Genomic DNA, 20,285 nt, shown 5'->3' with positions numbered 1-20,285 from the left:
TCCCCTAATTCTTTTGGTTTAACAGATACAGCTTATGATCTTGTATCAACTATTCTGTCATCTACCGTGGAAAAGCCCATTTAAAGTGTTGATTTACAGCTAACGTGGTTAGACTTGAGAAACACACAAATCCATCCAGTCTTCCATTGACATTGACATTGACTTGCTTAGGTCGTCACACAGCTATGGAACTTCCCAATCTCCTACAGAGAAATTTCCTTGTAAGACAAACATTTACTGTAGAATTCTCTTTCCTTGCTGTTATATCAGGGAAAAATACTAAGAAAATTAGATCGCTACCACAATTCTTTTTCAAATATTTTGCCTTCAATGAAGTTATATTGTGCGTGGAAGAAAGGTACAACCATGGCTCATGAGTATGGCCTTCACTTTTGTATTGCAGTGGTACTTGTCACATTCATCTAGCTAGGGCACTTGTTCGGTAGAAGACGCGACAATGGTGGGGTGACCAATTATCCCATACTTGGTTTTCTCCCTTCATTGATAAAAAATGCCACAGATTTCATGACTGGATTGCAGACATCCTCTCCATTCCTCCCTCGGCTATATGCAAACTACACCGCCCAGGTGGAGTAAAAGGGTACGTTACTGCCAACCCTGCAATTCTGGAGCACGTGCTGAAGATGAGATTCGATAACTATGAGAAAGGTATGCGCTTGAAGTTTATTTGCAGGATTTCCTAGGCATCGGAATCTTTAATGTTGGCGGAGAACTGTGGAAGATGCAGAGGAAGGCAGCAAGCTATGAATTCAACACCAAATGCCTCAGAAATTTTGTGCTCGAGATGGTTCACTCAGAGATTACAGATCGCCTAATGCTCATCCTCTCTGATGTCTGCAGCAAAAGAGTCTCCTTAAATTTGCAGGATGTTGTGCACAGATTTAGCTTTGATAATATTTGCAGAGTAGCATTCGGCGTGGACCCTATGTATCTGCATCCCTCTATGTCTCAATTGTCATTTGCTTGAGCTTTTGACGATGGCATGCAGCTAAGCGTTGGAAGATTTTCTACAGCGTACCATTTACCTGGAAAATCAAGAGGTTTCTCAATATTTGGTCTGAGAGGCGTCTGCGTGATGCAATCACTGTGGTGGACCAATTTGTACCGGGTATTATTCATAGCAGGAAAAATGGGCCGCTGACAGACGATCTTCTCTTCAGATTCATGCAGGCAGCTTTTGGGAATTCGGCTGATACTGAATACAAATTAGATCGATTTCTGAGAGATTTGACTGTTAATGTCATGTTGCCAGCCACGGATACGTCGTTTAATTCCTTGACGTGGCTCTTCTGGATGCTTTCCTCTCATCCCACAGTGGAACGACGCATTCACTGTGAAATTATGATCTTAGAGAAAAGAAAAGAAAGTGAAAAGAGTCATGATGTCTTCCGCTACGAAGCCTTGGGAGAGATGGAATATCTACACGCAGCTGTATGTAAATCTCTGCGATTGTATCCGCACGTGCCCTCCAAGATGACATTTTACCATGCGGCTGTTGCGATGCGTAATTCCTACTGCTGCTGATAATCTAGATTTTTCTTCACCCACCATATTTAATATAGAAGCTTCCCATCGACCTTCATAAATGTTGGTGACTGTTGTATATTCCAGATCTTTTCTACCATTCATGTGCATGGTTCTGGATCTTTCTCAGACCTCTATAAATAGAGGTTTAATGTAATACATTTCAGCAAGGCAACAAGGCAAAGAAGTAGAAGTAATAATATAAAGATTTCTTATTGTTTTTCAGTTTTCTCTGTCTCTACCCGCCTTCACAGTGATATTAGAGCACAGGGAGATTGTAGAATGAGAGCACAGGCAGATTGTGGAGCTAAAATAATAGATTGTTGCTGCAAGAGAAAATGTATGTTGTGAGTTTAAAGGGGTGTTAATTTTTAATGGAATCATTCTCAATGTTTTGTGACAGACATATGAGATCAGTCCAGCAGTAAATTATTGCATTTTGTTTATGAAGTTGAGGCACCTCTATGTTTTTTATTGTGTGCTTATGAGCTATATCTTAATTTAAGTTATTAATTTTGAAAGGAGCTGAAGATTTTTTTTTTTTTAATTGAGATAATCTTATTGATTCTACTACCGTACTTAGGAATTCAAGTATTTTAAAATATTTTATTGTTTTTAAAGTATGGCATCAAGCATGAATCAGTTTATGATTCTAATATTTTTTGCCAAGAATTATGATCATTGGGCATTTATAATGAAAACAATATTTCATTCATAAGAATTAGTGGAGATTGTAGTGAATGGATTTGTAGAGTCATTGGATGAATAGTTATTAACTACAAATGAAAAGGATGAACTCAAGGAAAATAGGAAAAAAGATATAAAGGCTTTTCATATTATTCAACAAGGCTTGGATGACATTGTTCTTGCAAGGATTAATGGAGCTACAATAGCCAAGCAAGCATGAGAGATCCTTGAAACAACAAAGCAAGGTATAGTCAAGGTAAATGTATCTAAATTATAGTCATTAAGAAGAGATTTTGAAAACCTCCAAATGCAAGATTCTGAGTCAGTAGAGCAATTTTCAGTTTGAGTTATGAATGTCATTAATCAAATAAGGTTGAATGGTGATGAGCTAATAGATCAAAAAATTGTAGAAACAATCTTAAGAAGCTTGCCTATTAAATTTAATAATATTGTTGTGGCAATTGAGGAATCTATGATTTGTCAAAAGTATCTATAGATGAGTTGTTTGAATTGTTACAAAACCATGAATATAGGTTGAACAAGCATGATAATATCTCATTGGAGAATGTATTCAAAACACAAATGAAATTTGGTAGAGGCAGAGGAAGAGGAAATCTAGGATTCAGAGGACGAGGAAGAGGATAGAATAATTATCAAAGAGAGGAAATGAGTTTTGATCAAGGAGAAAGGAGAAATCAAAGGTTAAGCTCAAGGGGGTGCAATAACAATCAAGCATCATAAAGGTATGACAAATCAAATGTTTAATATTATTATTGCAATAGGTTTGGTCACTTAGCAAATGAATGTCGAAAGAAGCAAATAGATGTAGGCAAACAAAATGCAATTTTTTCTAAAAGTAGTCCAAGGACATTGTTTATTACATGTCATGTAGCTCAAGAGAGCTCATGTGATATTTGGTTTCTAGATAGTGGTTGTAGCAATCATATGACAGGAAATAGAGATATATTTGAAAGCTTGGATACCTTAGTCAAGTCAAAAGTAAAATTGGGAAATGATAACATAGTGGAAGTAAGTGGAAAAGGTATAGTTGTTGTAATGACAAATCTTGGTATGAAATCTATTTCTGATGTGTATTTTGTACTCAGATTAAAGCATAATCTTATAAATATGGGACAACTTACACAAAAAGGTTATAAAGTTATTTTTGAAAATAACATCTACACTATATTTGATATTTCTCCTAGCACCATGGTTATTGCAAGGGTTGAAATGACAGACAATAGAATATTTTCACTTCACATGAAAAGCTGAGTGATGGATAAGGATGGAGTGAGTTTCAAGGTAACATGTCAAGATCAATCATGGATATGGCATTTGAGGTATGGTCATCTAAATTTTAAGGGATTGAGTTTATTGCAAAGAAAGAAAATGGTAGGAGGCTTTACCCCCCATTGAATCACCATTTACTTCATGTGAAAGTTGCATCTTAGCTAAGCAACATAGGGAAAGTTTTCCAAAAGAAATGTCATATAAAGCTTGGGCAACTTTAGAAATTGTGCATACTGATATATGTGGTCCTATGTAAGTGTTGTCATTAGGGGGGAGCATTTATTTTCTAACATTCATTCATGACTTTAGTAGGAAGACATGGGTTTATTTTCTTAAATATAAATCTGAAACATTTAGCAAGTTTAAGGAGTTCAAGGCATTTGTTGAGAAACAAAGTGGTTTATTCATTAAGGTGTTAAGGTCAGATAGAGGGGGAGAATACACGTGAAATGAGTTTTTGGACTATTGCAGGCATCATGGAGTAAAGAAGCAGTTAACTACAAGTTATACACCTCAACAGAATGGTGTTATTGAAAGAAAGAATCGAACAATAATGGAAATGGCAAGAAGCATGTTGAAAGGTAAGAATCTACCAAATGAATATTGGGTTGAAGTAGTAGCTTTTGTTGTTTATATCTTGAACATGAGTACAACAAAGATTGTAAGAGAAAAGATTCTACAAGAAGAATGGAGTTTTAAGCATCATTGTGTTTCTCATTTTAGAGTATTTGGTTGTATTGCATATGCACATGTTCTTAAAGAAACAAGGAGTAAATTATGTGATAAGAGTGAAAAATGTATTTTTATTAGTTATAATGAACAATCTAAGGTATATAAGTTATTTAATAATATAACTAGAAAAGCCATTATAAGAAGAGATGTTGTTTTCAAAGAAGAATCTTGGGATGGCAATATAAACAAGACAATTACATGCACAACTCCAATACTATATGATGACCAAGAAGGAAAAGACCAAGATAATCAAGTAGATCAAACAAATGAGCAAGGGGGAACTTCTTCAAGAAATACACATGGAAATAACACACAAATGGAAGATGGGCAAGGAGAATCTTCAAGTTCACAAGTAAGTAATGACTCTTATCCTACACTTGCATAATTGAGATCGAGGATCCAAAAAAAAAAAAACTAAAAGTTTGCAAAAGATTTATGAACAAGGGGACAAAATTGATTTACAATGAAATTTACTTTATTTTCTCAAGATCCTATATATTTTGAAGATGTAATCAAGGAAAAAAAATGGATTAATGCAATGAATGAAGAAATGGAATTTATTGATAAAAATGATATATGGGAACTATTTGATTTTCCTAAGAATAAAGAATGCATAGGTGTAAAATGGGTTTATAAAATTAAGTATAAAGCAAATGGAGAAATTGATAAATCTAAGGCAAGATTAGTAGCTAAAGGGTTTGCACAAGAATATAGAGTTGATTATAATGAAACTTTTGCACCTGTAGCTAGACTAGATACTATTAGAATGGTACTAGCTATTGTAGCTCAAAACAAATGGATGCAAAATCAGCTTTTTTAAATGGGTATTTGGAAGAAGAAGTTTATGTGCAACAAGCATCAGGTTATGAAATCAAAGGACACAAACACAAGGTGTATAGGTTGAAGAAGGCACTCTATGGGTTGAAACAAGCACCAAGGGCATGGTATAGTAGAATTGATTCATATATGATTAAAAGCACTAGTGAGTCAACACTATACACCAAAGTCAATAAGGAAGGTCAAATTTTGATTGTTTGCTAGTATGTTGATGATTTGATCTTTACTCGTAATTTTTCCATTGATATGTTTAAATTGGCAATGAAGAAAGAATTTGAGATGAAAAATTTGGGTTTGATGAAGTATTTTCTTAGTATTCAAGTAACACAAAATGATAAGGGTATTTTCATTTGTCAAAATAAATATACATAAGATGTTATGAGATGGTTTAGAATGATAAATTGTAGTCCTTTCTCTACACCTATGACAATGGGCACAAAATTAAGTAGAGAAGATAATGAGACTGAATTTGATTCTACTCAATTCAGAAAGTTGGTTGGTAGTTTGATGTATCTCACAACAACTAGGCTTGATATTATGTATGCAGTGAGTGTGATTTCTAGATTTATGGATTCACCTAAGAGCTCGCATTCACAAGTAAGAAAGAGAATATTGAGATACATTGCAAGGACTCTAAATTATGGCATAATGTATTCTTCTTTAGATGAATTTCAACTGGTTGGATATACTGACAGTGACTTTGTAGGAAGTATTGATGATAGAAAGAGTCCATCTGGATATGCATTTCATCTTGGAATAGGTATTGTGGCATGGGCATCAAAGAAGCAATCTATCATGACTATATCTTTAGCTGAAGCAAAATATGTAGCCAGTACATTACCACCATGTCAAGTAGTATGGATGTGAATAGTCTTGAAAGATCTAATGCATGAGCAAGATGAGTCTACTACAATCTATTGTGATAACAATTCTACTATCACACTATCAAAGAATCATGTTTTTCACAAGAGGACAAAGCACATTGATACTAGATATCATTTTATTCAAGAATTGGTCAATAATGGAGAAATTAGCTTGGAGCATTGTAGATCCAAAGATCAATTGGTAGATATATTTACAAAGGCATTATCACTACAACAATTTGAATATTTAAGAGACCAAATGAATATTATAAACTTTGATGTAATTAATGGTAGAAATTAAGGGGGAGTGTTGCAATGCGTAATTCCTACCACTACTGACAATCCAAATTTTTCTTCAACCACCATATTTAATGTAGAAGCTTTCCATTGACCTTCATAAATGCTAGTTTATTTCACATGTCACATGTGATTTTTGACTATTGTATATTCTAGATCTTTCCTACCATGTATGTGAATGGTTCTAGATCTTTCTTAGACCTCTATAAATAGAGGCTTAATGTAATGCATTTCAACATGGCCACAAGGCAAAGAAGTAGAAGTAATAATATAAAGATTTATTATTGTGTTTCAATTTTCTCTATCTCTACCCACCTTCAATGACAGTTCTGTGGGTAAAGGATGGAGTGTTGACTACGATGCATATGTAATATGTAGGATGGAAAGCATTTGGGGTGTGGATTGCAAGGAGTTGAAGCCTGAGAGATGTTTCAAAGATAGAGTATTTTTTTTAGAAAGTGCTTAAAAGTTTTCTGCCTTCAACACAAGGCCTCAGATATGTTTGGGAAAAGAGATGGTGTTTATTCAAATGAAATTGATAGTGGTTGTTGTTGTTCATAGGTTTAGCCTGAAGGTGGAAGAGGGATTTTCTGCTACATACACTCTTGACTTCAACATGTGCATAAAGGGAGGATTGCAAGTTACTCTTACACAAAGAGGTAGCTGATTGTATGAAAACATGTTTACAATCTTGTTTTGGTCTTGCTGTTGTTAGTCATTGTTGTAGTGTACAAATATGCTTGTTGTTTCAATTCCTAGTTTATATATGGCCCTGTTCAAAAATCATAGAAGACCTTGAAATTATTAGTTTCTTATAGAACTATAGGGAATGAACTAAACATTACTAGTGATTATTAGTTGTCTCTTGAATGAATCAAATTAAAGATATTTTCTTCCATTTAGGTAAATTTTAGTTTTCTCTTAATATAGATGTAAGATTTTTAACCAAACATAATAATTAAATTAGTTTTGGCAAATATGATTGGCCCACACAAATCATACTCGATAAGGTGAATTTCTCGAAAAAATTTGTTTGAATTGTAATATATTATTTACTATCATATTGTTATTATTAGTTTGATGCAAAAAAATTTGTATGGGCAAAAACATTTCTTGTTTTCAAATGAATAGTTAGAATTATTATAATTATTAGTAATATTTTTATTATTAATATTTCTATTTGTTACTATTATTATAATATTTATGTTATATTTATGTTTTTATTACTTTATATTATATTTTTAATTAATTATTTGATATTATATTTATTAATTTTTTAATTTTTTCTTATTAATATTTTTTCCATTTTAATTTTATTATTCAAATGTATGCTATAATAGTATTTTATGATATTATTATTCTTATTATTATTATTGTTAACTTTTCAAAAATAATATTATAGATTTTAACAATAATAAAAATAATTACAACATTAACAACAACAAAATAATAATAATAATAATAACAATAATAATAAGATGAAAACTTAAAGGAGAAAAATTATAGGTTAATAATATATATATATATATATATATATATATATATATATATATAGTGCTGCACTCAAATCAATTTAATATTACTTCGAACATTTTTAAAAATAATATAAAATTTTGAAGTGTTAGAATGCATGCCTAAAGTTTGTAATTAAAAATATTGAATTTGTATTTTTTTTTTTAAACTATGACAAAATGGGAAATGGGAAAACAAGATGCTTTGTAGCCAATACTCCTGCACTATTTCCATGTTGAGTACGGTGGGAAATCTTTCGCTTGCAATTGTTTGTTATGGTTGATTCTAATTTTTTATCTTTCATTTTGTTTTGTTGCAGTAGAGGTAGATTTATGGTATTTTTTTGTGAAAGTTTTTAAGTTTATTTATGTTTATTTGGAGAAGACAATGGTGCTCTATATTTTTTAGAGTAGATTTATGGCTAAAAGTTGTTTTTTGAACAATTTACCCAATATACTTATTGTGGGTTGAGATAAAATGTCACTTGCAATGCTCATTTTAATTTATCCATCTATGTTTAAGCTTTATTTTCCATAACAAAATTGGCAAGAACTCTGCTGCTCTGCGGCCTTGTTCTCTATGACCTTTATCTTGGTGTATTACAAAATTTCTATTTGATTAAATACTTGAAGATCTAAAATCAACACTTATATTGGTGAAATTAGAAATACATAGCATCTAAAATGAACAATAGAGATAGGAATAAAAACCTCTATTTTTAATTGAATGCGTAATTTTAAAAAATGGAGAATACATTATAAAGAAAAAAAAAATTTAATATCTTCTCTTTGTAATTTATACTTTGATGGAGGAAAACATATTTTACTACAATATTAAATTCTAAATTAATAACATGCAAAGAAATTGCATGATAATGTCAATTCTTCATACAATGCAAATTAATTTTAAAATGATTTTAAAATGATTCCTACAAGCCTCACTGCAACATGCAGCTTTATTGAGCATGAAGTAAATAATAAATCTAAATTAGAAACAATTGAAATGACAAAGTGGAACATGTGGTGGAATTGAAGCTTCACATTGTGAATGCAAATGCATGCATGTGTTCATGAGTGGTGAGCAGTGAACACATGCCTTCAATCTCCCCCTGAACGAACAATGGTAATGAGACCAAGTTGATTCCTCAAGGTAGTAAAACTGGTAGTAGTAAGAGTAGTTAAGATACCATCAACTTGCTCAGAGGTTGGGCAAAATTGAAACTCCACTGTACCAATCTAAACCAAATCTCGAATGAAGTGATGGCAGATTTTTATGTGCTTTGATCTAGCATGAAACACTAAATTCTTGGTCATTGCAATGACACTATTGTTATCACACAAAATGCTTTTAGATGTTCTTGAACCAAATGCAAATCCTCAATAATCCTTCTAATCTAACAACTAGTTGTTGTTTCTGCAATATACTCTGCTCCTACGGAAGAGATAGAAATTGTTACCTACTTCTTACTACTCCAAGAAACAACTCTCGAACTAGGTGAGAAAACATAACTAGAGGTTGATTTGCTATCATCCGCTAAACCAGCCCAATTAGAATTTGTGTAACCAACCAGCTCAAAATTATCATTGGGAGAATAATGAATGCCAAAATTGTGTGTACCACTCACATACCTTAAGATCTATTTTGCATCATGCCAATAAGACTCATGTGGATCTTGCATGAATCAAGAGATAAGGCTCACAACATACATAATATCAGGTTTCATTGTAGTAAGGTACACGAGGCTCCAAACTAAACATTTGGATAATGTAGGATCAACATGGGGACTTGGGTCATCTTTGGTTAACTTTTCAGCAAGGGCTATAGGGGTAGCAACTTTTGTGCATGATATCATTCTAGACTGGTTCAATAAATCAGCAATATACTTGGTTTGAGAAATGGATATACCTTTAGGTCATTGCTGCACCTCTACCCCAAGAAAATATTGCATAAGTCCCAAATCTAACATCTCAAATTCTTGGTTCATTTCTTCTTTGAATTTCTCTAGGAGAGATGGGCTATTACTAGTAGAATTGAGATCATCAACATAAAATCAAACAATTAGAATAGCATTACCAACATGTTGGATATAGAGGGTTGGCTCTGATGGAATTTCAATAAAATCTTTCTTCAAGAAATAACTATCAATCTATGCATACCAAACTTGGGGTTATTTCTTTAACCCATAGAGAGCTTTTTTCAACTTGTAAATGAAGTGTTCTTTTCCTAAAATTTCATAGCCAATAGGCTGATCCACATAAACCTCTTCATCAATATATAAGCATTTAGGAAGGTTGAAACTAATGTGAGAGAAGAAAATCTATTATCAATCATACAAGCCTTTTCTACAAGATGGTGGTTAGCTGATTTATGAAATACTCTATAGTAGTTATCCTCAAAAAATAACCTTATAAATGTTTGTTACAAATTGCCCAATACTTAAAAGATTATGTTGTAACTTGGGCACATGCAAGGTGTCATGAATATAAGTAATTTCTTCTTTCCTTTTTTCACTACAAGGGTACCTTTTCTCATAACATAGACCTCTTTATCATCACCAAATTTTACTTGAGTTCTCATAGATTCATCTAATTTAACAAAGAGATTAAATTTACCTGTCATATGATTTGAGCACTTGAAGACATACCTAATGAACCTGATCATGATCTTCAGCAACAATGAGGCATTTTGAGTTGGAGATAGAGCATAAATTTGACCTACTAAAGAATGTCTGCACGTTGTTGTGAGTAGAGAAAGAAAAGATAACAAAAAAATGAGTTAGAATGGATGGGGTCACAGGTTGTTGTCATTATTTGTAACATCCAATAGAGCATACATGCTATAACACACAAGAGCTATGAAAATATGAATTCCATAGCATGTACATGCTATAGCCTGCACATGCCATGGAAATTTGACTTCCATAGCATGTATATGCTAGCATTTTAGATTTTTTTTAAAGGTGTCATGTTTTTGGCACCACAACTTGGTACATTCACCCTTATATGCATTCGTAAAAGGATGTGTTTCTAGAAAAAATAGTTTTAGCTCTTAATTAGACAACCATTTACATGCATTATAAGGGAAAGTGGTATATTATCCACACTATGGTTTTCATCCTCTAATCAAGGGTTTCTACTTATAAATGTCTTTTCCATTTGAAGAATGCTTTTCTATGTGAGTTTAAAATCTAATATTTCATTTCTCTTATCATTACTTTAGCAATTAAGTGGTTATTATCTAGTTTGATTAGAATAGTTGAGGAGATAACCATTTTAAGAGTCGGTACTAATTTATCCCCCCTTTTAGAATTGGTTGGGACCAATAGTGATCTTATTAGTTTAATATAAATGTAAATATTTACCTTTGTATCAATGTCAAATGTCATATTGAGGAAGTCATATATCATCATCCCATCCTCCTCCTCCTTTGTACCATTATATGAGTAAAAATCTTGACATGATTGGAAAAGATAAGGTCGTAGAGACTGACAAGACTTGTCCTCAAGTAAAGGAGTGGTACAATGAATGAGGCTTTGATTAATAGCACTAATGGTGCCTAATATGTCAACCTCTACATGTTCCTTCACAAGAAAAGGAACTTTAACATGCTCCACCTGAGGCTTGGCAATAATAACCTTAGCTACATTAGGGCTATGCCATGTCTCTATCATCTCAAATGATGATCCCTACCTCTCTCATGAGACTCTAGCATATCAAAATAATTAGGTATTTCCTAGAGGATAAACTCATACTACAATTTCCTTAAAAAATAACTTGGGACCTCATGATTATTACAAGGAAGGTCGTCAAATACAATCCACCATTTATCCCAAAAGTTATTTTTTATATTCTCATTAATGCATAATGAATGCAAACCACTGTATTTTAGTTCTCATGGTGTTTTATTCTCCTATATTTTGAAAAAAAGAGCACAGGTCACTTTTCGTAATCTTGTTATTTTTTACATCTCTGTAGGAAAAAATATTAGCATAATTTTTTTTTCTTTTTCTTATTATGTCACATATTCAACTACCCACTAACTAGGGCTGTGTTTTTGAAGTAGTTGATAGCAAACAAAAAGACAAAAGGTTGACCCTAGAGTACAAAAAGGATGAGAAGTAGCTAAAGGTTACTTCCCAATAGTCTAACCTATACCAACTTTAAACATAAAAGCCATAAAAATTTAAGAGACAATTTGTTATTAAGCACATCCCTTAAAATACTATGCATAAGAAACTAAATAATAAACCAATAGCATTTAGAGGCATTGCTTCTATTTGTCCACTTAATCGACATAGTCCAAAAACTCGGTGGGGTGTAAAGTTCAGAGACATAATCATAAAAATAGAAATAAAACACATAGAACCTAAGCTGGATGCCCTCTTCCTTCTCCTAGAACTTACCATTCTTCTACTCCTTAGAAGCTTCCCCTACTGCATCCTCCTCCTCCACTTTCACTAGTTTTTCTACGATAGTTTTTAACCAATCCTCCACCAAGAACCCATAAATGGATCAGGTTGTCTCAGTAGTCTTTCTTAGTTCTTGTCCCTCTTTGTTATCCTATAGGAAGTAGAGGGTTGTTGCTATGGAGTTCATAACCTTGGTGGAGAACTCCACTAGGGTTTTGAACTTGTGGCATCCCTTGCAGACAACTCAAACCTCTCCAACCGCATCTTGGTGTGACTATGTTTGTCTTTATTCCTAGTAACCTTGGGGTTAGCCTTCTAAGGAGAAGTAATCTCTCCACACCCCCACCCCCCCCGTCCCCCCCAAACTAAAAGCCAAGGTAGCTTCCAGGTTATCAAAGATGTTGAATGGGCTAATAGAGCTAGGCCTAGGTTTGATTTCCTGGTGTGGTCTTTCCCTTTTAGCAAGTTTCTCCTCACTATCAGAGGAGTCAAAGCTAGATTTGTACTTAGAGGGGGAGGGAGGTCTCAAAATTCTCCATCTAGAGATGCTTTCCATTTCTCCTAGCACATTGCTTTCCCTTCTTTGTATATGAATTTGACTTAATAATGCTAACTTTAACCTCAGGATTAATTTTGACCTCAGTGGCATGACCTTTCTTGGGCCTCTTAAGGGTAGAGTTAGGGCTAGGGCCTAGGGAGGTTTGAGGGGTGATAGAGGCCAGGGGGTTAAGTAGGAGAGGGGGATTCTAAGCCAGGTACTAGATGAAAAGTTTATTCATTAGGCCCTGGTGGATAAGGTAGAAGGTTTTCTCCTCCTCATGTTTCCTTCTGGCCTTAAATATGTTATCCTCCAGGGAATGTAGTAACAAAAATAGAAAGGAGATAAGGTCTAAATATCTAAAATGATTCAAGATAGGAAAATGATAGTAATATAGTACCTAACTGTAGTCCTCCAAGGTAATGTATCTAATAATCATGTAGCAAATGGTATCCCAAGGCTTACGAAGGGAAGCCCGCACAAACCCACCGCACAATCTCATTGGTTCCTCCTTGGATTTGAAGAATTTTTGCAAACTTGCCTCCTCGTTGACTTTAGCTTGCCTCTGCCATTTCTTTCCATCCAACAGAAAATCCATAGCCCTCACAATGTTTTCTTCAAAAATCTCAAAGCTCATACCATTAACCGTAACTTTTCTATCCTTTCAACTTTGATAGAACTACATCGAGATGACCTTGTTGTGTTTAACCATGCCCTCCATATAAGGTAAAAGGCCCCCCTCCTAAAAGTAGACCATCATAGCTTCACTGCAGCTAATACACTCCTCTAGACCCACTATTTCAATATGGTTGTTAGTATCCATATCATTGCCTAAGTCCACAACTAACTCCTGCAATGACATTTCCTTGCACTAGGTTTGGAGTTGAAAAATATAAAATGCCAATCCAAAATGGAGAAAATGAAAATGCATTGCATAGTCATCATGAATCTAAAATGTTTCCAAAAATATGAAAAATCTCTCAAAACAGTATGTGTGGGCAGTTTGTTTTTTACCACAAATAGCCATCGCCAACTATGCTAATTGTGGGAATTAACCAACCAGTCATTATTATCATTACAAAATAATTCTCTAAATCTTTTCAAATACCCCCTCTATGTCCTTTTATTGTAGTTATCAATATTCACCATAGTCAGAACATAAATGTTAATCAACATCCGAACATGCCCAAAAAAACCTTTACCATGTGCCACATTTCGATGACCATGTGTAGAAACAGAGACCTACCACCTAATTTGATATTTAATGTGTCATTATTGTAGGTATGATCTCTTTATATCACAATTTGAGTTGATTGCATCATCCGATTCCACTAATCACATGACCCTGTGGCCAACTTTAGCAAGGTCATCTACCACATTATTTCCTTCTTAATATATATGTGTGACATGGATATCCTAATAATCTTCAATCATCCTTTGTATTTCATTAATAATGATTTTAATTGACTAATTGCACTTTCCCTCTCCCTTAGAGGTTTTGATGATTAGCATAGAGTCCCCCTCTATGACTAGCTTAGCGACTCCTTGAGTTCTCGCCATTCTCAAGCCCCAAAGAAGTGTGATTTCCTCAACTTTATTATTAGAACCACCACCACAGTTACCCAAGTAAGTGGCCACCAAAATTCTCATGTTGTTCCAAAGGATAACCCCCACAATAGTGTTTCCCATCATGGCTGACCCATCAAAATTTAACATTATCTAGGACTTGAGGGGTGGGGGAGGGTGCCAAACCGTCTCCTTTCTAGCCAAGATTTTGCAATTGTCAAATTGTACCACCATTGGTCCCACATCCAAAACCATAGCCCAAATTCTATCAATTTTTCTCGTGGGATGAGGGTGGGTTTCTAGTGTGAGATCTTGTTGTATTCCTTTAGGATCCTAATAACTTGTTGAGCCACCCTAAAACTAGTTGTGGCTTTCTCCCTAAAAATCCTATTGTTCCTCTCCTTCCATATATTCCATGAGACATAAGGTGGGAGAATTGACCAAAGATTTTTGAGATAAGGATGGGTAGTCAAGACCTCCCAGTGACAAAATTGCTTCAACTCATTATTCATACACCAACTGACCCCCCATAAAGAAAGAACCTTCCTCCAAACATCGATTGCAAAGGGATAGTGGATGAGTAGGTGTAGAATAGATTCAACATCTTTGAGGCACAAAATGTAGCAGTTGACAAGTTAGCAACCATGTAGTTGGATGTTGTCAATAGTGAGGATCAACCCATCTAGAGCCAATCACCAAAAGAAATTTATTTTAGGTAGTATCCAATGGTGCCAAATTTTCACCAATCAGCGTTTGCACCTTCCCCTGCTAGCTCGTTAAGATAAGAAAACTTAAAAGTAAACTCCCCTGAGGGTGTGAGATTCCATACCAAGGAGTCCTAAACTAGGACAAGGGAAATCCTATAGGTGTGTAAGAGGTCCTATAGTGCTTGAGCTAAACTCAACTCCCTTGGCTAGAGATTTTGAAAAGTGATCTATTGTCTTTTAGGGGTGATAAGGTCTTTGGTCTAATTGCCATACATTCTAGTGCACATCTCACAATGAGGGGAAAACTTGGTTTTCTTGAGGAGGTCCTCATGGATCCCCTGATCTTCCCAAAAGTCTATTGAATTACCATTCTCCATGATCTAGTGACACCTCTTTCTTAGGATCTTTCAAGTGTTAACAATGTTATTCTATACCTTAGAGCCCTGGGGTAGAGCCTATGCCCCTATAAATTGGTGGGAAAAAAATCCCCCAAAGTATTTAGGCACTATGATGTTACTCTAGCTACCTTGGGAATTCACCAACTTCCAACCAATTTTGGTTAATAGAGACTTATTCAAGTGACCAATTCTTCTTAGATTCATTCCTCCTTGAGCTTTAGGTTTGCAAACTTTCTCCCAACTAACTAGACTCATTCTTGTCTTTTCTTCAGTTCTAGACCATAGGAAATTATGTTGACATTTCTCAATGATATCTCTAAATCTGCCTAGGAGTTTGAAAATAGATAGGAAATACATTTTGATGCCTTGGAGGAAGGTTGAGAGGAGTTGAAGCTTCTTGGCATTGCCCAATATTTTCCCTTTCCAACTTGCCAACTTTCTTTGTAGATGTTCCACAAGACCATTCCATAAATGGTTTGGGATCTCCTTAACAGTGACTAGAAGACAAAGATAGGTGTCAAGGAGGGTCACCTCCTAACAACCAATGATACTAGTAACCTTTTCCTACAAATTGGCACAAATGTTGAAAAATAAACTTTAATTTTGTGGTAGTTTATGCATTGGCCAGAGACTAGAGCATACATATTCAGGGTGTCTTTCCACTATCTAGCTTCATGGATGGAGGACATGTCAAACATAAAATTATCATCCACAAACTATTGTAAGACTTGGGGGAGGCACTAAGAAGTAGTCTTGATTCCCTTAATTATGCTAGAGTTAGATAAGGAGACTAGATTTATCCTTAATATTTTCACTACAACAATAAAGAGGTAATGGGATAGGAGGTCACCTTGATGAAGCCCTTGAGAGGAAGAGAAAAAGTTACCTAGGACACCATTAACAATCATTGAGAAGGTAACATAAGTCACAACATTCTTAATAATTCTAAGGACCCTCTCATTAAAGCCAAGTTTGGTGAGAATGGCAAACAAGAAGTCATGCTTGACCTTATCATAAGCTTTACAAATATCAAGTTTAAGGGCCATACCTAGGTTTTTCGATTTTTTCCATCGAGTGCAACACCTCGTGGATAGTTATGACCATGTCAAGAATCTATCTCCTAGGCACAAAGCCATTCTAATGAGGACTAATGAATTTTTCCAGGAGGGGCTTGAGGCGATTCACCATAACTTTGGCAAGGATCCTGTAGATATTATTACAAAGGTTGATGGGTTTGAAGTCTTCCATCCTTTGAGAGTCCTTTGTCTTAGGAATGAGAACAATTAAGGTTTGATTGAGTTCCTTCAATAGCTTCCACATTTTGAAAAAGTCCCCAACAGCATGGACAATGTCATACTTAACAATAACTTAGAATACCTAGAAGAATGCAGGGGGAAACCCGTCAAGGCTAGGGGCTTTTTACTAATTCATACTAAAAATAGCCACTCTAACTTCTTCCTCTTTGATCTTACACATGATCCCCTCATTCATCTAATCATCAATCATAGGTTGGAAGGTCCATAGTATATCGCTCTATAAGTTACTGTCACTCTAGGCCAATGGGGGGTTATACATTTCTTGGAAATAGGTGTTGACTCTTGCTTCTATTTGGTCCATATCAGTGACCTCCTCATTATTATGATTCTCTATCAAGTTTATAGTGTTTCTCTTTTTTTCTCTTTGAGGCCGATCTATGGAAGAACATCATTCTTTTGTTTCTCTCCTCCAACCATTAGACCCTAGATCTCTATTTCCAAAAGACATCCTCCTTATTTAGGAGGGAGTTCCATTTGTGTTGGCACTCTATCTCCTCTTTTTGTTGCACCACCTAGGCTCCACTTTGTGCTATTCAACTTGGGAGCTCAACCATCTTATTTTCTATATCCTTATTTTCTTTAGCTAAACTCCCAAAGGACGATTTTCACCATACCTTAACCTCCTTACGGATTCTCTGCAATTCTCTAGAAATTTAGAATTGTACCTTCCAATAGGTCCTTCCACCAATGAGCAATACAATAGCTGAAATCATTATGAAAATGCCACATAATCTTGTATCTGAAAGGCCGTCATCTAGTTAGATTTTGTGTCCAAGAGAAGAGAAGCTTAGAATGATCCAAGATGGTCCTAGGATAAGCCTTCAAGTTAGTATATTGAAGAATGTTCCATACAACATAGATGAGGTCCCTATCAAGCCTAACCTGGATCAAGATTTTCCCAAGTCTATTGTTAGATTAGGTGAAGGCCGAACCTTGGAAGTCGATATCAATTAGATCGTTTCTTCTCAGGAAATCCTCTAGATCCTACATATTGTCTGAGAAGTCCTCCAGTCCCCCCCATATTTTCCAAGGGGTACAAAGGGGTTTTGAAGTTCACAATACATAAGATATTTCTTGCTCATATGGAATCAGCCATAGAGGTGGCCTCATCCCAAACATCAAGCCTAACATTACGAGTATTAGGGGCATAAAACTTAAAAATAGACCAGCTGCCAATTAACTAGTTGGTGAATTTGGTGGCAAAAAAATGGGAGCTACCAGAGATATCCACTCCCAACACCTTATTAGGATTCCACATCATGGAAATCCCTCTAAAAGAACTATTAGCCTCACAATAAGTGTAGCTAGCACTTGGCTAGACATAACTAGCCACTCTCGAGAAGACCCATGGGATCATTTTAATTTCCTACAAAAGAATCAAATCAACTTTGAATACAATGATCTTTTGTTTGATTTCATACTATTTCCTAGCACTATTCAGCTCTCTCACATTCTAGGATATGACCTTCATCTTTTATGGCTCTGGGTTTCCTTCAAGGTTCTTTGTTTTCCCTGAGAAATCTCCTTTTATGTTTCCTTTTAGCAAATGATCTTGGTCAGGGGTCAATGAACCCTCTCATCAAATCTGACATCCACTTTATTCCCTCCTCTATTCTTCCTCTTTAGGATTGTCCATTCAAAATCCTTGTCAAAAAGATTTGGGTCCCCTAAAGTGGGTGAAATAATTTCAGTACTGCCTGGAAGGAAAACCACAAGGGTTGCATTTTTGAGTAATTCACTAGCTCCCACATTAGGGTGTGGGCTAGATGCATTCCCTTTTCCCGTTGAAGCAAAATCAATGTCTAGCAACTCCTCACCCGATTGCATTATCTCCAAGGTCTAGATATCCAAAATTTCCCCACTTCATGTGTAATCATCTCCAAAGCCTCGAACAACTTACCTATGTTCTCCTCTCATTGCCTCTTGACCTAGGCTTTGACAAGAGTTTCCATTTTCCCCTCAATTATGTGGGTTCATTAATTTGGGCACCTCCAAACCAAGTGGTTTCGTTCTTTCCAGTGTTTCAGAGATAGCATGCATTGTAGCTATTTTCAAGCTTTCTACTAGCTCAATCCCTATAGTTGACACCTTGTTCTTGAGTTTCTCAGTTGTTGGGCAGTCAAAAAATAGATGTCCAAAGTTGTTACACTTATGGTAGATGGGGAAAACATTCTCATAAGGTAGCAGTTGCAACCAAGTGCCCCATTTAGATCTCAAGCCCACCATGGTGGGAAGTGGTTTATTCATTCCCACATTAACATAAATCCTTATGAAGATAAGCTTAATCTTTGAGCAAGTCATCTAGCTCACTTTTATAAATTGTCCAAAGGAGTTACCAATCCACCTAAAAATATACTCATCCCAATACTCCAAGGGAAGCCTAGGGAGGTGTATCTAGACTAGGGCATATATAAATAAATCAAATTATAGATTGAATCCTAGTTTCCACTTAGCCATCATCAAATGGTGTTTTCCAAAGCTCTAGGACCCAGCCAAGATTGAATCTTGGTCCAACTTAACTATGAACCTAAATAGGAAAAAGGTACTTTCCATCATAGAGATGGAACCCGTTAGCTTCCATTAAGTAGAGCACCATTTTCAAACCATGTCCATCGTGGGATGGAAAGAGATAAACTTTCCAACAAGGCTAAGGGTAAAACTTGAGGAGATCAAATCCATAATTGAATCCAGGAGTGAAATCTAGGGTCTAGTGGGACTTGAGGAGAATGTGGGTTTTGTGTTAGATTCTACAAGAATATTTGGACCAACAATAGCCCCTATTCGATTTGGTTTAGGGAAGGTTGATGAAGTGACATCATTCGAGGGGAAAATTAAGGGTTTGGGACCCAAGGAGGCACAATCATTAGGGATGGAACCAGAATCTACCACGATAGAAACATCCTCCTGCAGAGGACAACAACTATTTACGTATTTCACCACTAGTTCAAAATCTAGGTAGTTAGGGGCAATATCAAGAAGTGGAGGGGATGTGGTGGTGTGGGGATCCATGCCTCCCAAGATTGAGAGGGTATGGAAGTGGAACAGGGTGATGGCATCATTGTTTTAGGTGACATGAAGGCAGGAAAGTTGTATTGTAATGTTACATACAAGAGTAACTAAGGCTAGGTTAGTCAAAATGGTCTCTAGTGATTATACAAATTTTTCCCTACCTGGGTTAGTGTTAACTAAAATTTTCAGCCTCCTACCAAAATATTTTAATTCCATTCTCCCTCTTTCAATTTTATTTAATAATTTGATTGGGTTCTAGTAGGGAGTCTTTCAATTAGTGGAGGTCATGTAGGTTCCTTTTCTTTGTTTGAAGGGTTTTCTAGTTGATTTGGCTCATTTAGTTGAGGGTTTGGTGATGGATTTGGTTGAAATTGTGGAGGATTTTGAATAGGATTGGATCAAGTGTTTTTCGTAGAATTAGGTGGTTAGTTTTTTACATTAACCAAAAATCACATAATACCATTTAAAAAACTAAACAAAAAAATATTGAAATTGATTGAAAACATTAAATTTATTTAATTATCATCAATAATGGCTAAAAAAATTACCTCTTCCACTAGATCTTGATTGGTTCTAATGT

General features: G+C 35.2%; 1 pseudogene; it reads left to right on the top strand.

The window, feature by feature from the left end:
- Window positions 1-366: 366 nt before the first annotated feature.
- On the top strand, window positions 367-6,918 carry LOC149566901 (cytochrome P450 94A2 pseudogene; annotated as a pseudogene).
- Window positions 6,919-20,285: the final 13,367 nt, after the last annotated feature.

This window comes from Cupressus sempervirens, chromosome 3, assembly GCF_028749045.1.
Source record: "Cupressus sempervirens isolate cs-2001-9-10 chromosome 3, ASM2874904v1, whole genome shotgun sequence".
Classification (NCBI taxonomy): Eukaryota; Viridiplantae; Streptophyta; class Pinopsida; order Cupressales; family Cupressaceae; genus Cupressus; species Cupressus sempervirens.
Note: the sequence above shows the minus strand (reverse complement) of the source record. Positions and strands in the feature narration are given on the sequence as shown.